General features: G+C 36.6%; 2 long non-coding RNA genes across 2 annotated transcripts in view; one reads left to right on the top strand and one right to left on the bottom strand.

Annotated features, from left to right (window-relative positions):
- The first annotated feature begins 464 nt into the window (after nt 1-464).
- Nucleotides 465-20,175, top strand: part of LOC134657595 (uncharacterized) — a 47,933-nt gene continuing 28,222 nt past the window's right edge. The window contains exon 1 of the long non-coding RNA XR_010097625.1: nt 465-877. This is a non-coding gene — a long non-coding RNA (uncharacterized LOC134657595). The remainder of the gene's footprint in view (nt 878-20,175) is intronic.
- On the bottom strand, nt 637-18,454 carry LOC134657594 (uncharacterized). Its single transcript, XR_010097624.1, has 2 exons — nt 18,379-18,454; nt 637-944 (listed from the first exon to the last, which is right to left on the bottom strand). It is a non-coding gene; the product is annotated as an uncharacterized LOC134657594 (long non-coding RNA).

The raw sequence follows: 20,175 nt of genomic DNA, 5'->3' as shown, positions 1-20,175 counted from the left end.
TATGATAACCCGTTAGGGCATAGTAGAAAGCTTATGTACCTACTGGAACAATTTTTTCAGCTTATGAACTTTGGCTTTTAACACTACCTAAATGTACTAAATAGCCGCATAGTATGTAACTGTACATAATTGTGACGTTATCTATGAAAAGGGACCTTATTGTCGATGGCGCTTACACCATTATTAACGATGCTCCGATATAAATACAATGCCGCGCGCGCTGTGCGGCGTAAGCGCCATTGACAATAATGTCCCTTTTCATAGATAATGCCCCAATTAGGCATTAAAACACTCGTGTGATGTTTTTATGAAACTCGCTTTCAGCTCGTTTCATAAACCGTTAGCAATGCTATAATATATCCGACTTGTTCATTTTTAGGGTTCCGTAGCCAAATGGCAAAAAACGGAACCCTTATAGATTCGTCATGTCTGTCTGTCTGTCCGTCTGCCCGTTCGTGTGTCACAGTCACTTTTCTCCGAAACTATAAGAACTATACTGTTGAAACTTGGTAAGTAGATATATTCTGTGAACCGCATTAAGATTTTCACACAAAAATAGAAAAAAAACAATAAATTTTTGGGGTTCCCCATACTTAGAACTGAAACTCAAAATTTTTTTTTCATCAAACCCCTACGTGTGGGGTATCTATGGATAGGTCTTCAAAAATGATATTGAGGTTTCTAATATCATTTTTTTCTAACTGAATAGTTTGCGCGAGAGACACTTCCAAAGTGGTAAAATGTGTGTCCCCCCCCCCTGTAACTTCTAAAATAACAGAATGATAAAACTAAAAAAAATATATGATATACATTACCATGTAAACTTCCACCGAAAATTGGTTTGAACGAGATCTAGTAAGTAGTTTTTTTTTAATACGTCATAAATCGCCTAAATACGGAACCCTTCATGGGCGAGTCCGACTCGCACTTGGTCGCTTTTTTTACTTAAATTATGTGATAGATAACCAATTGAGGGACATTTCACTCCCATTTCTCCCTGTGACTATACCGATCTCAATTGCTAATGCGCTATTATATTCGGTCCAAGTCTCACTTTGATATGTAGTAGTCCATTTACATAAGGCTTTTATTTCGAGTGGGAGGCGATCAAAGGATCTGAATATAAGGTAATAGTTTGTCTTCGCTACTTATTGGGTCCTTTGAAGATTGAGTTTTCAAGATATTTATTTGAAATGGGAATCGTGACTGCACGCGTGACATCGGTCGGTGAACGAGGAGTTATTTGATTGTAACATAATAATGATGTTTGTATTAAAAGTCATGATTGTTTAATAAAAAGGACTGTGCTAGGCTAGACGCTTACGATTATCTATAGGTACCTAAAAATCCCAAAAACATCACACGAGTGTTTTAATGCCTAATTATGTACATACAGGTACATGTAGTATGCGGCAATTTACTCGTAGTACATTTAGGTAGTGTTAAAAGCCAAAGTCCATAAGATAAAAAAAAATCCAGTAGGTACATAAGCTTTCTAGTATGCCCTAACGGGGTATCATTTATGACTTGTATACTATTTTTGTATATCTATAAAACAAAGCTAATTAGGAATCCTATCAAGCCAGTGGTTCTAAATTATAGGGAGGCCAAAACTATAGGGAGGATATGGACTTGTTCTGTGGGACTCTTTGAGCACAAAAATTGTAAAGCGACATAAAAATAAATGTGTTTTTTTTAGTAAACACTTTTCGTTTTACCGCTTCAATTTTTGTCGGGAGTTAGAGTCGTTTAACTGTTACGCTGTTTGACAGGAAACTGATTACCATTAAGTACACAGAGAATATCCTAATGGATCTACAGAGATAAATCTTAATATCAAATCGTCGTCACTTCCAAATCCAATAAAAAGCAAAAGTTAAAATCAATTTTCCTGAAAATGGGTAAAGAAGCCCTTGACATCAATCGCTTCTTCAAAATTTCTGCGTCATTTTCAGTCGTTAAGGCAATTCTTTATTCTTGAACAAAAATCCAGGTAATGTATAGATCGACACAATTACTTCTTTCAAAGCACAGTTAATGAATACGAGTATGATCAGTAGCTTAACTTGTTAGAAGTTTGCTGTGTGGACGACATTCGGATGGTTGCAGGTCAGTTCTGGATGAGATTAGCTAAAGCCCAGGACAAGTAGAGTACCCACTCGAAGACAGAGGCCTATTCTCTGCAGTAGGCGATAAAAAGCTGATAGGATGATGAAGGTCGCGAAAGGATGTCCACGCAGTTGCGATTGGACTACAAAATTGTATACATTAATTAGGCAAACCATCTATTCGTTAAGAATAATCTTAGGCGTTGAACCTACACAAAATTACAGGTTAACTTATGTCATGAGGGGTAACATAAGACAAGCGAAATATGGCCAACTTAGATGAAAGTAACTAACAACACTGTCCGGTTTGTAAATTTAGTAATGTTTGCATGTTAAAATTGTCTTCGGCTCAAAGTTTCAGCTAGCTAAGTTTATAGTGAAACATTTCTGTTCAACGTTACCCCTCACCTAATGTTGAAAGAGATAATGCAAAGACACAAACTCAATATAAGTAATTTTCAATTGAAATATTTGAAGTCGGATAAATATTTTTTTCTTGAGCTGAACAACAAAAGCGATGTCAGTTATAATATCAATATCTGGGAGACCAAGCTTTGCTCGGAAAACATAAAAATTCAAAAATGCGCGTTTTCACAGAGATAAGACCTAGCTAGATCGATTTTTCGCCCTCGAAAACCCCCATATAGCAAATATTATCGAAATCTTTAGAGCCGTTTCCGAGATCTCCGAAATATATATACATATAAATAAATAAATATACAAGAATTGCTCGTTTAAATGTTTAAGATTAAGATAAGATAAGATAAATAATCGTAGTTAAAGTACTGTGTGTAGCTTTATTTCTGTGCCAGGGCCCATTCTACCAGGTCAATGGCTCTCAATGCTTCTAATACCTACCTATCTATTCCAATTTGCCGGAACTGAATTGACTCGATTTTTATGAGGTTTTTTTCTCTCAATGTCGGTAATGGAAAGATTCTGGGTAAGTAGGTAAAGTTACTTAACATAACTTTTGCATTATTTGGACAATTTTTTATGACATATAATATTTAAGCACCATGTATTTTAAATACTTACAATTTTTTTAACATCATACTAGATATTTCATTTTTGTTTAATTTCAATTCAAATTTCATAAAAACAATTCTAAAATTATAGAATTAGCTAAACTTATTTTTGCTCTGACAATAAATCTATAATAAACTAAATAACAAATACGTGTGCACGACAATTCCGAAATAAATCTTATATTTTAAAGTCTATTTTTTAATTCGGTAGACTGAAATGACAGTTAATAGTATGAAATGACATTTCATGTTCATACTATTAACTGTCATTTCAGTCTACCGAATTAAAAAATAGACTTTTTTCTACTCCAGCACTTAAATGTGTCAATTAAATGACTGACAGTGATATCTAAAGCAATGTCATTTGAATGCTTTGTCTATAGGCTCATAAGATGACTGCTAGCAGTCATCTTATGAGTATAATACAACTGCTTTATTTTTTTTAAAGATACAAGTTCCGATCATCTTGATTGAAAGAGGTATGTTTTCATTTACAATAATAACTCTTTTTTTTTTAAATAATAACTCTTTTTTTTTTAAATAATAACTCAATTTTTTTTTAAATAATAACTCAATTTTTTTTAAATAATAACTCTTTTTTTTAATAATAACTCTTTTTTTTTAATAATAACTTTTTTTTTTTTTTTTTTTTTTTTTTTTTTTTTTTTTTTTTTGCTGCAGCTGTCATAGAAAAAGTAATGTATGCAACAGCTCATAATTGGTTCTTAAAATTCTCGGGTCTTTTTTTACAAAACTCGACTACGTCTCGTTTTGTAACTTCGACCCTTGAATTTTAAGAACCCTTATTATATCACTGTTGCATAAACTACTATAGTGAAACCAAATTTAGCTTTTATTTTACTAAAGAGACGTACCTAAATTACGTAGTTTACCTACAACGATAGGCCGTTTATATGAAAAACAGGTCAAAAACCGGGAATATTTCATTCTACACAAAGCATTATTACAATAACGTTGGTCCCATTATTTTTATGCTGAACTCATAACCTATCACTTTGTATCGATTTCCTAATTCCTTAGCCTTGTATAACCCCTTACTTTTTTATTCGAATATGTAACTTAATATATACTAAATAGAGTCCATTTTGCAACTGATTGCATGAGCAGATGAACGAGATTCAGGAAATAAAGTGACATATTTTGCCTACTTACTTACTTGACGCCTTTCCTTTCATATTTTGTCAATTTTTATCCTCGATTTTTATTCGTAACGATTGTGTTGGCGCTATTAGGTATAAGTAGATCGCGCTATTTACGAAAAAGTGGATATATAATAATAATATATAAATTAGGAAGTGGTTAGTGTATAATATATAAGTTAGTAAGCGGTGGTGGCCGAGTGGATACGACGTCCGACTTTCAATCTCGAGGTCGCGGGTTCAAATCCTGGCTCCTACCAATGAGTTTTTCGGAACTTACGAGTATGTACGAAATACCGTTTGATATTTACCACTAGCTTTTCGGTGAAGGAAAACATCGTGAGGAAACCTGCATACATCTGCGAAGAAATTCAAATTTCAGTTAAAAGGATAATATACCTACTATGTGTTAGACGCCTTTTGTCCTTTTTTGTAGGTATATACCTACATAATTACCTTATATTATTTGTTAATACATTATTAAGTCATACATTCACAATTTTCTACACGATATTAAATAAATATACTTACCGTACTATCTAGATACTCGTACAAGTTTTTTCTCTATTTTATCTTTTTGAAATTTGTAACTCCCCTTTCAATACCAAGTTACCTAGGAATTTCTACAAAATCTTAAGCGCTATAGGGATATAGCAATAACGGGTCTTTAGTAGAATATCCTCTAGCTTCAAAGGGGAGAAACCCGAATTATGTCAGTGACATAATTATTCAGCCCCGGGCGAAACGTCCGTCATTTCCCGGCCGTCTATCGCTATTGCCTGCGCGAGCGCGGGACAAGAAAATTATTGGACAACTGTAATATACTAGACATATCGACCGGGATATGAAACGTGATTACCTAGTGTATTGTTTTCGAGCTTCCGATATTTCGACGCAGTTACGGTTCATATCCCGATCGATAGGTATAAGTCTAGTGAAACTTAACCGTGAATTATTCAAAACTGTAACTGTAATATTATTATAGTCTCCGCATTCATAAAGTGACATTCGGATGGTGACTGCAGCAGCATTACTGTTGGAACGTTATCATTTTGTATGTGTGTGGTGGACTAAAGTTGTGGGTTCAAGGCTCAGTCGTGCTGGATGGAATCGAAAATAAAAAGGTTATCAAATAAAATAAATAAATTAAAAATTAAAAAACACGACTGCAGTTTAAAAGCGAACTGAAAAGCTAGAAATAATTTTTAGTTATGTTAGGTACTCAACTTAATGAATGTAAAATAGAATATAAGTGTTCAGTCAGGGTAATAAACAGCAATCGGAAAAGTTTAGGCTCATTTAGGATCGTGATTGTACCTGCATATTTTATTTCGATTGCAGTCGGGGACCTGTGAATGAGAAAATTTCAATATATCAAGGTCCCCTACTGCAATCGAAATAAAATATGAGTGCCTGCGTCCGTTGGCTCGTTGTGTGGATGATATTCGGAAGATGCAGGTCACTTCTGTACGAGGTTGGCTCAGGACCGGGATAAGTGGCGTACTCGAAGAGAGGCCTATGCTCAGCAGTGGGCGATAAAAGGCTGATATGATGACCATTAACACAAAGCCAATCCTATTTATTGGCGAGTGGATTGTCTTCATTATTAGCCTTTTGTAAAATAGTATCAGGTTATATTAAATAGAAATGCTGCTGCATTTCAATACAATCTGTATACCTACTGCAGCGTAAGGTACGGTGTCAACGGCCTTACAGTTGTTGTGCATTACCAGCACACTTTTAGCCCTGGATGCCCAAGAACCCTGCGAAACATTTTTGTCTGTGGTACCGGAAAATATTCAAAATCGGTTTTTCAATTTGGGCATAGACCATAAAGTACTCTCTTCTCTTCTTTCCATCTTGTTACCCCCTGCTGGGGTGTAGGGCTCGAATACTAAAAAAAAACTCATCTTATAAAAAGTACAATAACAAATAATTCTGGCGGTAAATCGTTAGAGTCTGTGCGGAAAGAGAAGAGTCGTGGAATGTATGGGGCTCAATACATTCCACGACTCTTCTCTTTCGCTAGCGACTAGAATATTTCTGGGCAACAGGTGAGTCGAACGTTCCTCCGTATTTTAGTTTAATTAAAGCTTGCCGGCATGGCGCTACGAAAACACGAGTAGTCATTTAGCAAGTTAAACTATTTGTTAGTTTGTAATAACTCAGTTTTACTGGGAAATTGACGGGAAAAATTGCGTTGACAGGTGATAATACATTGTAACTTAATCTGGGTGACCGACGTCAGAATATTTTCAGCTTTTCGTTGGGTACCTAAGTTCCTTTCTATTTTTATGATGTTTATATTTGCGCTCATGTACATGAGTACACACTTCCCGCTGACGGATTTGATCGCATTGACTATGTCTAAAATGTTCTTATTATGCTTTCATAATATTTTTGTTCCCATTATAGCGGTCAGGCAAGTCCATTTTTTAGCCTCGGAGTCATTAATAGCAGAGCGTGACAGTTTTCGTACGCACACAACCAGAAATGTAAAAATAGTGATACCCACCACCAAAGTAACAGCGCCACTCAATTAATAATCAGTTACACCTAAAGGAAGATATTCGAATTGTTTTAACCATTAGTTGCATTGAGATCATATGCTAAAAATTTCAGCCACAAAAAGCCTCAATTGTACATGCGACAGCCAAAACAAAGGCCAAGTTAAGCCTCCTGGGGAAAAGGGATTATATCTCGGCTCAGGTGTACATTCCAAACTACCCTCAAATCAGATAACAAGAGCGACCATTATAAGTCCACTCTCAGATTACATAAAGTCTTTACCTCGCGTAGTCGTAGTTTACACTGGTTAATTTTGACCGTTTGACTCGCTTGCGTTTGGTAATGGCAGTAACTGGCCAGGTTAATTAGCTATAGTGTGCCGGTTCAAACAGCTTTGTTCTGAGAGAATCTATTTGAAAGGAATCGCAGGGCAACGGTCTGCCAAAGAGCCAGTAACCTAAGCAACAAAAACAAATGCCCACGTTTTTTTTAAATTACTTAAAACATGTGTTGAGGTAAAAAACACGTGGACAACTATTTTTTTCAAGGCATGAGAAGATAGTATAAAACAAAGTCGCTTCCCTGTCTGTCTGTCTGTATGTATGCTTAGATCTTTAAAACTACGCAACGGATTTTGATACGGTTTTCTTTAATAGATAGAGTGATTCAAGAGGAATGTTTATGTATAATTTGTTAACCCATGCAAAGCCGGGGCGGGTCGCTAGTATAATATAAACTAATAGTGAAGTGCTCCTCTACAAGCAAGCGCAGCTTAATTAACAAAATTCAATTTTAGTTTTCACTCAAAGTAAACATAAAATTTAATTCATTGAATACTGATATTTGAAACTGCAGCATCAGTTTCAAATACACAAACAAATTAGAATACTGACAATTCACAAAATGTACGTTTAATTTTGATCGGATTATTTTTGACAGAGACAATCTCGATTTCTACGAATCCGTTCGTTGTTAAATATTTTTATTTACATGTCCCGTTTGCTATTCTGTTAAGCTAATTTAATTGAAAACTTTTTACTGCCCAATAAAATATGGTATGGGTTTGGGTCTGAATTATGTTAGCGTTCTATATATTTTGCTCGTAGTTTGTTAAGCTTTGGGTGTGTGAATTTAATGCCGGTCCCTAAATACATCATGTTCTAATTATTTTACCTACACAACCTAACATAAAGGAGGGTTATATGTTTATCAGTCTTATGTAATGTTCGTCCCGTTATGCGGAAGTATTAAAAAAAACAACGGGTTGCACTCGGGGAGTGCCGGTAGAAGTGAAAACTCAATGACTAGTCCAAAATGCAAATGAGGTTAACGCCATCTAGCGTTAGCGTTAATTACTTGAAACCCTTAAGCGCATCACTGTTAGTAATCTAGTTATATTAATACCAGTTAGAGCCAAACTCACTAGATGGCATTTAAATCAATAAAGAAAAACTCAATGACATTACATGTAACAGTTTTTCGATCAGGTCACGTGTCTTACGGTTACGTGACCGTCTTACGCTGTCTCGAGTTTAACATTTTTTCCCCACTTCAAAAAGTGCACAGCGCCGCTAAGTAACTTTTCACTTCAAAAATAGTATTAATATTGCTTACGAGATATTCAATAATATCAGTACTATAATTATGCCCGTTTTGACACCGTCAGTGACTCATGGTACGGGCTCCGTTGTGGGTTATCAGTTATCACAAACCAAATATAGCCGAATCCACTCCCTGTCGCTTGTCAGCGTGAATATTTTGACAACGTAGCCTGCGACCCCTGAAGGACGACTAGACTGGGTTTGATAACAATTTTAATCAAAAGTAAATAAGTCGTTGTTATTAAAAGGGTTTAGATTGTTGGTTAAACATGAATTTAAAATGTGAAAGTCCTGCGGGGATTCTGTAATGAAAGGGTATACAATATTTATGCGGTTTTTGTATCTTTCGTTTCAGAGTTTTAATTTAACGATTCAAGTTTTTGCTTCAAAAATTAGTCACTTTTGACACTGAAATATCCGATCCATGTCGTATCTTTAGCAAATTTTTACGTAACCAGGCGTGGCTCAATCCGCAATTTCGTCGCGTGGCTACAAGTACATGCGGCCCATACCAATTTTGGTGTCTATTAGCCCTAGTATAGTTGCCGCGCACCGCTAAGGAACAGAGGCCTGCGCGCGCTTGCCCTGCCTAGCAGTCATATCTGTCGTAAAACACGCGTTTTGTTAGAGAGTGAATCTTCTGTACCTGGTACTACTTATTATTTATTTTGTGACACAGGCTGGATATTGTCATTGTCAATATCTATTAAGTTGTGCTGTCGTGCCATTTCTGACAATGCCTAAAATAACACAGGCGAGAGTCAAAAATTGAGACTTGAAATTAGAACGCCTCTAATCGGCTCGCTAAATCCGCTCACAGGTAACACGTCAAACGGCGGTAGTATTTTTACCCTCTGCTGCCTACATTCACACCAGATTTGGAAACATAAGGACGGTAAGCATGGAATATTTGCACTGTTTTGAATAGAATAGAATAGAATAGAATAGAATAGAATATATTTATTTGCTTGAATACGTAACAATCAGATCTTATACTAAAATAGTTAGACACAGTATTCAGTCGACACTACATCAACATGCAAAATATTTACAAAATTGTACATTAAGGTACTAAAAATAAATCACTAATTTATGACATGCAATCATTAAAACAAAATAATAATAAAACAATGTCATTGAAAATAAAATTAAAGTATATCGGCGACGGATGGTCCCGATGGCGGTGGGCGCGTGGGGGTAGTACCTAGATGTATTACTTCACAGCCAAAATAGTAGGTATGCTACCAACGCATGAAATAAACATTCAGACTCGTTACCCATACTAGTGCCTACTATATTTTAGTACTAAATTATCAAAACGACCAATCACTATTCCAAAATTATTTGAATCAAAATAAAAAGATCACATGAAACCGTTCAAATCTTTATTTTACAAAAGTAAGCTTCTAATGGCACATAAGAAATCAAAATAACACTTGGAATAAAACACTTAGCTAAACGGTTAAACAACGTGAGAATCTATAAGCTTTCAGAATAATCCTTCAGGTGTAAGCCTTCAGGAACGTAGCGAATTAGGCACGAGCTTGGCTAACGTCCGATCTCTAGCGCGGTCCGATCAAGAAGAAGGAAGCCAGTTCCAGCGGCGGAGCCAACCGCTCCCGCCTCCAATTCAAGTTGGTAAACCTGCCTGACCAGTCTACCAACATAACGACAAAAATGCCTGCCCGTGCCTACGTTCACTCAAGATAGGTACACATCTTGACGTTCCAAAGCCTTCTACCTGTCATTTTAGTTCAACAATACGCCAAACATTGCTAATCGATTTTATACAGGCGTCTAACTATGAACTGTAATGCTGCAATACGTCTTTCTGGTGTCTCGCTCCGACACGGCCGTCCTGCGCTACACACGTCCTCGTGTGTGGGTGTATGCATTTGATACTGAAACAAAATACTCAGCACAGTATCTCATCGCTCGGTCATTCCTGACCAACAATTTGGGTCTCACTCAAATTACTATTAAAATCAAACTTTGTTGTCAATCAAACCAGAAAAAATAATTGTTCAAAATTACTTTAACAATCCTCAATTCTCTAGTCAAAAATAGTCCATCGAGCAACGACTAAATAAAAATAATCATCAGTAATCATCGCCGCTATCTAACGGATACACTCCAATAATCATCGCCTCCATCTGGCGGATACTCTCAAATTTATGTAAAAACAGAACAATCCCAAACATCAAAAACAAATCACAACGGCTCTAATTCATTGCTCGACATAATCACTACTATTGTCGTCAATACCAATTTATGAGGAAATTATCTGGCATAAAAAAAAAATTGGTCATATGTGATCTAAATTTCTGTAAGACATCTTAAAATAAATAACATTCTGAATTGATATTTCCAATTTTACTCATATGAACACAGTACATAAACGGGAATTCATTTTTAACAAAACAACACCAGTCCTTCGGTGCATTGCCAGTCCTTCGGCAGATACCAGACCCTCGTCAGAAGTAACCATCTCAGCTGCGTAAGTGCTACTCCTCGCAAAGAGCATTCTGCACATAAAAAGCAGACCACGTGCACCTCTTACATGCTCCGGCACTTCTGATGCGGTCACTAAAAAAATACCCAGTCCATCGGGCATACTTTCAGTCCATCGAAAGCAAACCAGTATTGCCCAGTCCATCGGGCGTGCCTTCAGCCCATCGAAAGCATGACAGTATTGCCCAGTCCATCGGGCGTGCCTTCAGTCTATCGAAAGCAAAACAGTAGTGCCCAGTCCATCGGGCGTAATTTCAGTCTTACGAAAGTACAAGCTTTCAGTCCATCGAAAGCAAAACAATGTTAACAGTGAATTCCAAAAAAAAGAAAATAAAAACAGGTCTTTAAATCATGTTACTCAGAACCATTAGTACTATCAGCGTCAACTGATCAACTGAAACTGAACATGATCACATACTGATCAAAATCACTAAAGATAGCTTTCTTCTTTAGCTTTAACAACAGAAACTCGCTCAAGACTTCTATGCAGAAGTAAAACATCTCAAAATAATCCCAACGAAATGGGAACTGCTCACCAGCTTAATAAAGTATGATGCACGCGACCAAGTCAAAGGTGGTGGTGGTGAGGTCCAACCCAAGCACGAAGGCTGATCCTTTCCGCTTGCCGTTGCCGTTGCTGCGGCAGATTGCGAGAGACACGATGTGGTTCAACATAGCTGGCTGTTACTGAAATCATCATTTGCACGGTATCAGGTTTATCATGTATGCAAGCTAAACTCGAAAGGTTTATGAAATGCAAGGTAGCAGACACAAAAAACATGGTTCGAATGTATACGGGACTTCAAAAATCTCAGAATAAAATTTAAACTTCAATGAGTGCGCATTTCAATCTATGAACAAACAAACACGTGTTCCAAAAATAAGTAACACGGTAAAATGGGCCAATACGAAAAGTGACAGCTTATTAGTTACGTTCGACTTATGCTTCGCCATTACACTCAAAATAAAATTCACTAATAAACAATTAGAACGAAACCTGTCCTTTTATTTCCAAATCTCCAGCACAGAAGATACTGCACAGCCGCCTCTGTATCACGGGCGCAATGGCGTCCGCAAGCTCGCTCGGCTCCGGCTGCAGGACACTGTAACATTAATTTTCATATGCGTAGCTCATGTTTCCATAGTATACACGATTTGTGATCTATCACGGCATTACGAGCAATAATTTGTCGCAATTTTATTAATTACTAAACATTACAGGGTAAAGATTACATAATGCTTGCATTGGCAAATCAGCAGGATCAATTTCTAACGGTGCATTGTATTTTTATGAAAAAAAAAATATTTTTTGAGGGTAGATGCACAAGTGAGCGATGAAATAATATCACGTCGCGACAGCCAATATTTGATTTTAATTAACAATATGGATTTCATACCAAAATAACTTAAGATCACTTAGATTTAAATGGATTTTAAAAATTAATTGTATTTTCATGAAAAATCAATTATTGAGGGTAGATTCACAAGTGAGCGATGAATAATATCACGTCGTGATAGCTAATACTTGGTTTTAATTAACAGTATGGATTTCAAATCAAAATAACTCAAGATCGCTTCGATTTAAATGGATTACAAAAATTAATTACAAAGAAACATAACGATCCCAGACATGACGTCACGTAACGACCGCTATGCTCGACTGCCTCAATCATAATTCACAATTTCACAATAATTCTCACCAAATAACAATGAATTACACTCGCCATTCAATCAAGGTTAGACACGTGAGCTTACCTTACCACGTGTTCAGATTATGGAATGTAGGTCACCAGAAATACACCACGCTCCCAGGTGGCTGTGTAAGCAATACATGAAACTCCGCATCCATCCCACTTGCTGATATCGGCGACGGATGGTCCCGATGGCGGTGGGCGCGTGGGGGTAGTACCTAGATGTATTACTTCACAGCCAAAATAGTAGGTATGCTACCAACGCATGAAATAAACATTCAGACTCGTTACCCATACTAGTGCCTACTATATTTTAGTACTAAATTATCAAAACGACCAATCACTATTCCAAAATTATTTGAATCAAAATAAAAAGATCACATGAAACCGTTCAAATCTTTATTTTACAAAAGTAAGCTTCTAATGGCACATAAGAAATCAAAATAACACTTGGAATAAAACACTTAGCTAAACGGTTAAACAACGTGAGAATCTATAAGCTTTCAGAATAATCCTTCAGGTGTAAGCCTTCAGGAACGTAGCGAATTAGGCACGAGCTTGGCTAACGTCCGATCTCTAGCGCGGTCCGATCAAGAAGAAGGAAGCCAGTTCCAGCGGCGGAGCCAACCGCTCCCGCCTCCAATTCAAGTTGGTAAACCTGCCTGACCAGTCTACCAACATAACGACAAAAATGCCTGCCCGTGCCTACGTTCACTCAAGATAGGTACACATCTTGACGTTCCAAAGCCTTCTACCTGTCATTTTAGTTCAACAATACGCCAAACATTGCTAATCGATTTTATACAGGCGTCTAACTATGAACTGTAATGCTGCAATACGTCTTTCTGGTGTCTCGCTCCGACAAGTATAAAAGTATTATGGTAGAATTAGTCAAAAGTAAAAGTTAATTACATATATCAAATACAAATCGGCAATTGTCATTTTAAACATTATAATTTAAAATTTAAATAATCCTTAACACTATAAAAACAATGTTCATGTAGCCATTCAGTCAATTTTACTTTAAATACCGTCCCATTTAACTTTCTGAGCTCTTTAGGGAGGTTGTTGAATATTACAACACACATATTAAATGCATTTCTCCTACAAATATCAGACGTACAGGCTGGCTGGTATAGTAGATGTTGGTACTGAGCCCGGAGTTCTCTTGCGAACATTTCCTCGCGCTTTATAAAGTACTCCGGGTGCTTTATTGTGAAAAGACATACTTTCAAAATATACATACAGGCTAGGGGGAGAATATGAAACTTTTGGAAAAGAGGTCTGCACGTGTCATCAAATTTAACGCCACCCATTGCTCGTATACAATATTTCTGGATCACAAATGCCCTCTGGACGTCAACAGAATTACCCCACAGTAGCAGGCCGTAATTAAGGGTAGATGATAAGGTTTTAATGAAAATATGTCACTGAGAAAAAAAATACACATATTAACCGACAATTTTTTTGCACTATTAAAGCAGCTGAATAGATGAATTATAGGACATGAATTTCAATAAGGTTGTGTTAAATCTTCATCATCATCCTTTGAATTCTGGATGAAGATTTAAAATAAATCATCACTGCTATTAAAATACAATTGTTTCTGCTCTCTACAAGTCTACATTATTTCAATTACAGCGGCAGAAGAGCTAAAATAACGGATTTTTTATCAGTGTCAATTATAGAGGTCTTAGTTGCGATGTGGTCAAATACAAAAGGAAAGCACTAAAATCTAAATTGCAATTATAGAGGTTCCAACATTTCAATTATACAGGCCAAAAGGTCTCAAGGGACCGGGACCGGACCTTTGGTTGCAATTATTGAGGTTTCCCATTTATCTAGGTGCTAATTAACCAGGTTTCACTGTGGTTATTAGTGTGTGCTGACCTGATCCTTCGAACTCTGTATACCAAAAATGCTGACTGTAATCATTCGTCCCTACAGTACCAAAAATGAAAGTTAGAGTATCGTCACACCTCGGACACTGGCGATCAAATGTATATGAAACAAACGCGTTCCTACGCACACAGCCTAAGCTCGTGTAGGTGAACGCGTACCATGCTTGTGTGAGTGAGATAAGACATTGTAGGGTAACTGTGAGGTAACCGAGAGCGGGTGTCAGCGGGTGGGCGGCACTTTCAACGGGAGGCAGGGAGCGTCCATACTGTATGCTAGTACTCTTTATTATACTGTGGTATCGTACTTAAATCGCGGCGTTTATAAAGCAAATTCGGCCCCATACGTACCCAAACTGTCCCCAATACAGAAAACACAAATAAATCCATTGGCCATTGCATATTTTCAGGCCATGAACGGGGTCCGAATGAAATCCAATTCCGATTGTTCTAACTACAGATTGGAAATTTAAATTAAGTACCGTACAGGTGTGTGTTAAAATAAAGGATTTTGTTTGTTTATTTGGTTTTATTTACAAAGTTATTAAGTTAACTACAGAAACAGTAATAACGAAAAGCGCAAAGTAGGCATATCATTTAAGTACTTATAGCAAAACCTAGTAGCATGAACTTAGAGATCAAGTTATACATACGAATTTTGAAAACATGTAGAAGTACATGTAGGCCCTAAGGGAAAAACAACAAAAAACAACAAAACCATTATCAGAAATCGGAAATCCGGTATCACTACATATATAGTATAAAACAAAGTCGCTTCCCGCTGTCTGTCTGTTCCTATGTAGGTAAGCTTAGATCTTTAAAACTACGCAACGGATGTCGATGTGGTTTTTAAAATAGATAGAGTGATTCAAGAGGAAGGTTTATGTATAATTTATTAACCCGTGCGAAGCTGGGACGGGTTGCGAGTGTTTCTATAAACACACCAAAAGTCTAGCGGAAAGTTTAGCGAAATTTCAAAAAAAAAGAAAAAAAAAAAGAATTTGGCGATGTGAAATCACTGGTTTTGGACAATTAACTTATAATCGGCTTAAATCAGAAGACTCACAAAGAGGAAACAATACTTGGAGTTTCTCTCGGAATGTTGTATTTATTCCTGCTATATTTTGCAGGTTTGTTTTGATTCTAGATAAATTTATATATCCGTAAATAATTATTTTATGGTTTTGTATTTGGTATATTTAGGGTAACGAAACAAACTCAAAGTAAATAATCTATATGGGTGATAACTAGAACTCAGAATAAATGGTGAACAAAACATCGGTACCTACTTATAATACCTAAGTATTTAAATGTAACCATTACAATTTATTCTCGAAGAGTTTGGTCAGTTTAGTTATTTTGGAATAACTTATGTAATATGACTCATTGTGATTTTTTGCCTTGTTTTGGCAAAATATTTGGGCGCTTTTATTACTTTTTATTATTAACTAGCGACCCGACCGGGCTTCGCACGGGTAGTTCAATCATTTTACAAAAAAATGATAGGCTGTGAATACATTAATGAAAATCCGTTCAGTAGTTTTTGAGTTTATCGCGAACATACACAGATACAGACGCGGCGGGGACTTAATTTTATAAAGTGTAAGTATGTATCGATTGCTTTTTACCATTGCCTGAAGATAGGAAAATGCGCATCATTTTCGATAAAAGTGGTCCCTAAGTGCCCGAAAATGACTACTTAGTGAATATTAAATGTGCGACTCAATTGTCCGCTTTTTATCAGAATGTGTAACTTTATGGCAGATTTCAACCTTTCGTTTTGTTTAAACAAGAATACGAAAATTAACAACTATATTAAATAAGGTTTATTTTAACTGCCCATTTAGGTACAAAACGCTTGTAATTAACTTACGATGTACTTATGTAAGTACATCAAAGTAAATGGACCAACGCACCTGGGCCAATTTACCCCGAAACTTGGCAAAACTTGGCCCAAACGCCCCGTTGTACAGTAATATTAGCCCCATTGATTATGTAGTGACAATTTAACTTGGAACTCTGACCGCAGTCCTTTGGTCTCTCGGGACTTAAGACTACCCCCGAAAGACTTCACATTGTGTAACATTTACGAGCACTGGAGGTCACCGTATGTACATAGACGCTCTTGTAAGAATGTCTATAACATAATTATTGCATGCGTACTTGCGTAGTTGCATATAGTTTGTAGCTTTCTAGTAGAGCCCGAAGGCTTATCCTATTGTCTATTGTTCAGTAAAACCGCACGTGCTACTTACCTGCAAAAAAGGGTCTTAATTATTCTATTTGGCACCTGAGCGCGGGCTAGTCCAACGCTCAAAAAACCAGTGTAGGTGCGCTGTCCGATAACGCGCCTTTGTTACGCATCTCGATGACACATTTTAGACTGGTTCTGTAGCGTTCGACTCGCCGGCACTCAGTAACCGAAGTACTGACCACACACATCGTAACAAAATATTTATCCATTAGTTCATTTTGAATCTTATTGCAATTTCCATAGGAGTTGTAATTCAATTACCTGGTTAAAGTGAACGAGCGATTTTTTATGCAGGTGGTTGTGGCACGTGGCACGAGCGGTTTTACTCAATAGACAATAGGATTAGCCGTCGGGCTCTATTAGAAAGCTACAAACTATACCTATGTAAGTGGGCCATTTTATTTAAAGTTGTCCCCTACACTTTTTTTTTTCAAAATTGGGATTTTTTATGTTATTTCTACTCAGAATCATGAGCTCTTTGGATCCTAATAGGAGAAAAAGAGTGTCCCCAAGACTTCCATGCATTTTTAGATGTTTTCATACCGAAACCGCCATACAAAGTTTATGGAAAAAATGGTAACGGAATGGGAAAAAACCTTGGGACACTTTTTTTCTCCTATTAGGATAGAAAGAGCTCGTGATTCTTAGTAGAAAAAACATATAAATTCACAAATTCAAAAAAAAGTGTAGGGGACAACTTTAAATAAAATGGCCCAAGTCTCACTGCGCTGCGGGCTTAAGATGGTTACGCTTTTATCTTTTATCACGGTGGTGGATAATAAATCTATAAAATAATTGTGAGTGTGAGAAGAGTATATTAATATACAGCAGACCCCCTAGCATGCATGACTCGTGTTGTCGCCCGTGACTTCAACATTCATCAACGTCATGCTAAGCCAACAGGAATTGTCTCTAAGTAATACATATTTACTCATTAGCAACTCATTAGTAATTTAATTTTACAGTATTGCGCTCCTGAATTAAATAATATGTTTGAAAGCTCCTATATGTAGTAACCAGGGACTATAGCCAAGATGATAATCATATATATTGCCAAACGCCTATCCAAAAGTTAAAATAAGTATATAAGTATAACATGCAATGATAATTCATATGATAATTTACATTCATTAATTAAGATGGTGTTTTATAAAAGCGATTGTCGCTTGGCTTGGCATCTAGGAATATTATTTCCAATGCTGCGTCTAGTAGGTAAGTGATCTAGGCTCGAAGCTAAATAGACAGAAGCTCTCTAAGCAAACTTGGCTACTTAGTTCTTCGCCTTTTACCGACTTAGCAAACTTTGGGCTTCTATCTGACATGCGAAAAGACATTCTGTGGTGAAACTATTTGCGTTGCAACCTCTAAGACGGAAATGTAGACAATGAATACCTATGTATCTTAACTAAATGTTGAGTAGGTATATTGAAATTTATAAAAGTCACTCCTGCAAAAGTAGGATTTTATAATAAAAACCGGCCAAGTGCGAGTCGGACTCGCGCACGGAGGGTTCCGCACCATCAACAAAAAATAGAGCAAAAAAATCGTGTTTGTTGTATAGGAGCCCCCTTAAATATTTGTTTTATTTTATTTTTAGTATTTGTTGTTATAGCGGCAACAGAGATACATCATTTGTGAAAATTTCAACTGTCTAGCTATCGCGGTTCATGAGATACAGCCTGGTGACAGACGGACGGACGGACGGACGGACAGCGAAGTCTTAGTAATAGGATCCCGTTTTTTACCCTTTGGGCACGGAACCCTAAAAACGAGACAATAAGTGATGACGTTCAGCAAAAATCTAGAAGTTGTTCCTAAATATTAAGACACCAATTAATCTTTAAAAAAAGTAAATAATTGCTGTAAGTTTTGTTGTTACGAAGTTTTGTAATGTTTTGTTTTTGTCTTTATATAACATAGTTACTCACCAAAAATATTAGAAAATATAGTTTTCATTAAACTTGTTATAATGAGTAGTAAACTTGATACTGACAAACAATTAGTATCGAAGGACAAAAATAATACGTAATTATTTTTGTCTGACCTTCAACTGAATTTAAAAATATATAATTCCTTAGGCAATATTACTTTTTAAAGTTGAACTAGTTACAAGAGAACGTAGGTACCCACTTAACGAAATTGTCATTAATGTGGTCAGAAGACTAATAGTACCTTAATTAATCACTTTAATCGATGAAAATTATAAACGTACTTTTTGTCAAAGACTAAGTACCATATTATGGTCAATTTTGTAAAGATTTCACTTACCTATCAAATGTGTTCTGGTACATCCTGAAAATAACTGTCGGCTATGCTGTGGACGGATTGATAGACAGACAGACGGTCTGACAAAAGTGACAAATTTACACGTCACGGAAACCTAGAAACGCTTTGTATGCATGTGATTCGGTAAAGTTGTGTTTTTTGAAAAACAAATTATAGCCAATTATAGCTTAAAATGAATGTAGTATGATCTTACGCACACTAGTGTCCCATCCCTCTGACACAACCCCTCCTTTTAGCTTGAAATAATTCCCGGTTGACTGTTTTTTTATTTTTTAGGGAAAGCTATTCATTGCTAATTATTATTCATGATTTATTTAAGCCTTTAAGGGCCAAAAAGGGAATAAAAGAACGTTCCCGGTCTGCAGTTCACAAAAAGCCCTGAATGACCTTTGACGTGTATTTTTAATCCCAACACGTACGAAACGTTTCAATACGGACGCTTTTTAGTAATACTCTTATTTTTATAACTCTTATGAATACGTGAATTTACTGTTCATTCATGTAGCTTTCGTGGTTGGTGAAAATTTATGGATAAGGTACAAGAAAAGTAGATGTAGGTATTGGGTAGAAATAAATGCATGGATTAAAGGAGGTGTAATCGTGACGTAATAATATACTTTACAGTACATATGGTCCCGAACTAGTGGGGGAAAGAGCACTTTCCGTGCGTATGTCGACAGTTTAAAGACTTTAAAGTGCCATATATACCTACTGTAAAACGTTGTACGATACACGTCCGAATAGGCAATTCGTAACTACGTATCGCTCAAATAGGTTGAGCAAGCGAATTACAACTAGAACCATTTTCTATTATATCCCGATCCGATACCGGTATCATTTGCTGCAAGAATGAGTGGTTTGCTCGGCCGATCGCATCGAAGCGCAAGTAAGGAATGTAACGAATTACGTGCTATTCCTGCACACGGTTGACCTGGCACCGATTAACTTGGCCGCCTCTCACACCGGTCACTTTTTACAAAACTTATTTAGTTTAGGTTTTTGGGCCTAACTAGCCACAGACTGGATCTAATAGGATGGATCTCGGGTCAGAGGAAGACCAAAACGCACCTTAATGCATATTTTATACAGGGACTTTGCATTGGATAGGACGAAATGGCAGAATAGAGGGG

The sequence above is a fragment of the Cydia amplana genome, chromosome 20 (assembly GCF_948474715.1).
Source record: "Cydia amplana chromosome 20, ilCydAmpl1.1, whole genome shotgun sequence".
Taxonomy (NCBI): domain Eukaryota; kingdom Metazoa; phylum Arthropoda; class Insecta; order Lepidoptera; family Tortricidae; genus Cydia; species Cydia amplana.
Note: the sequence above shows the minus strand (reverse complement) of the source record. Positions and strands in the feature narration are given on the sequence as shown.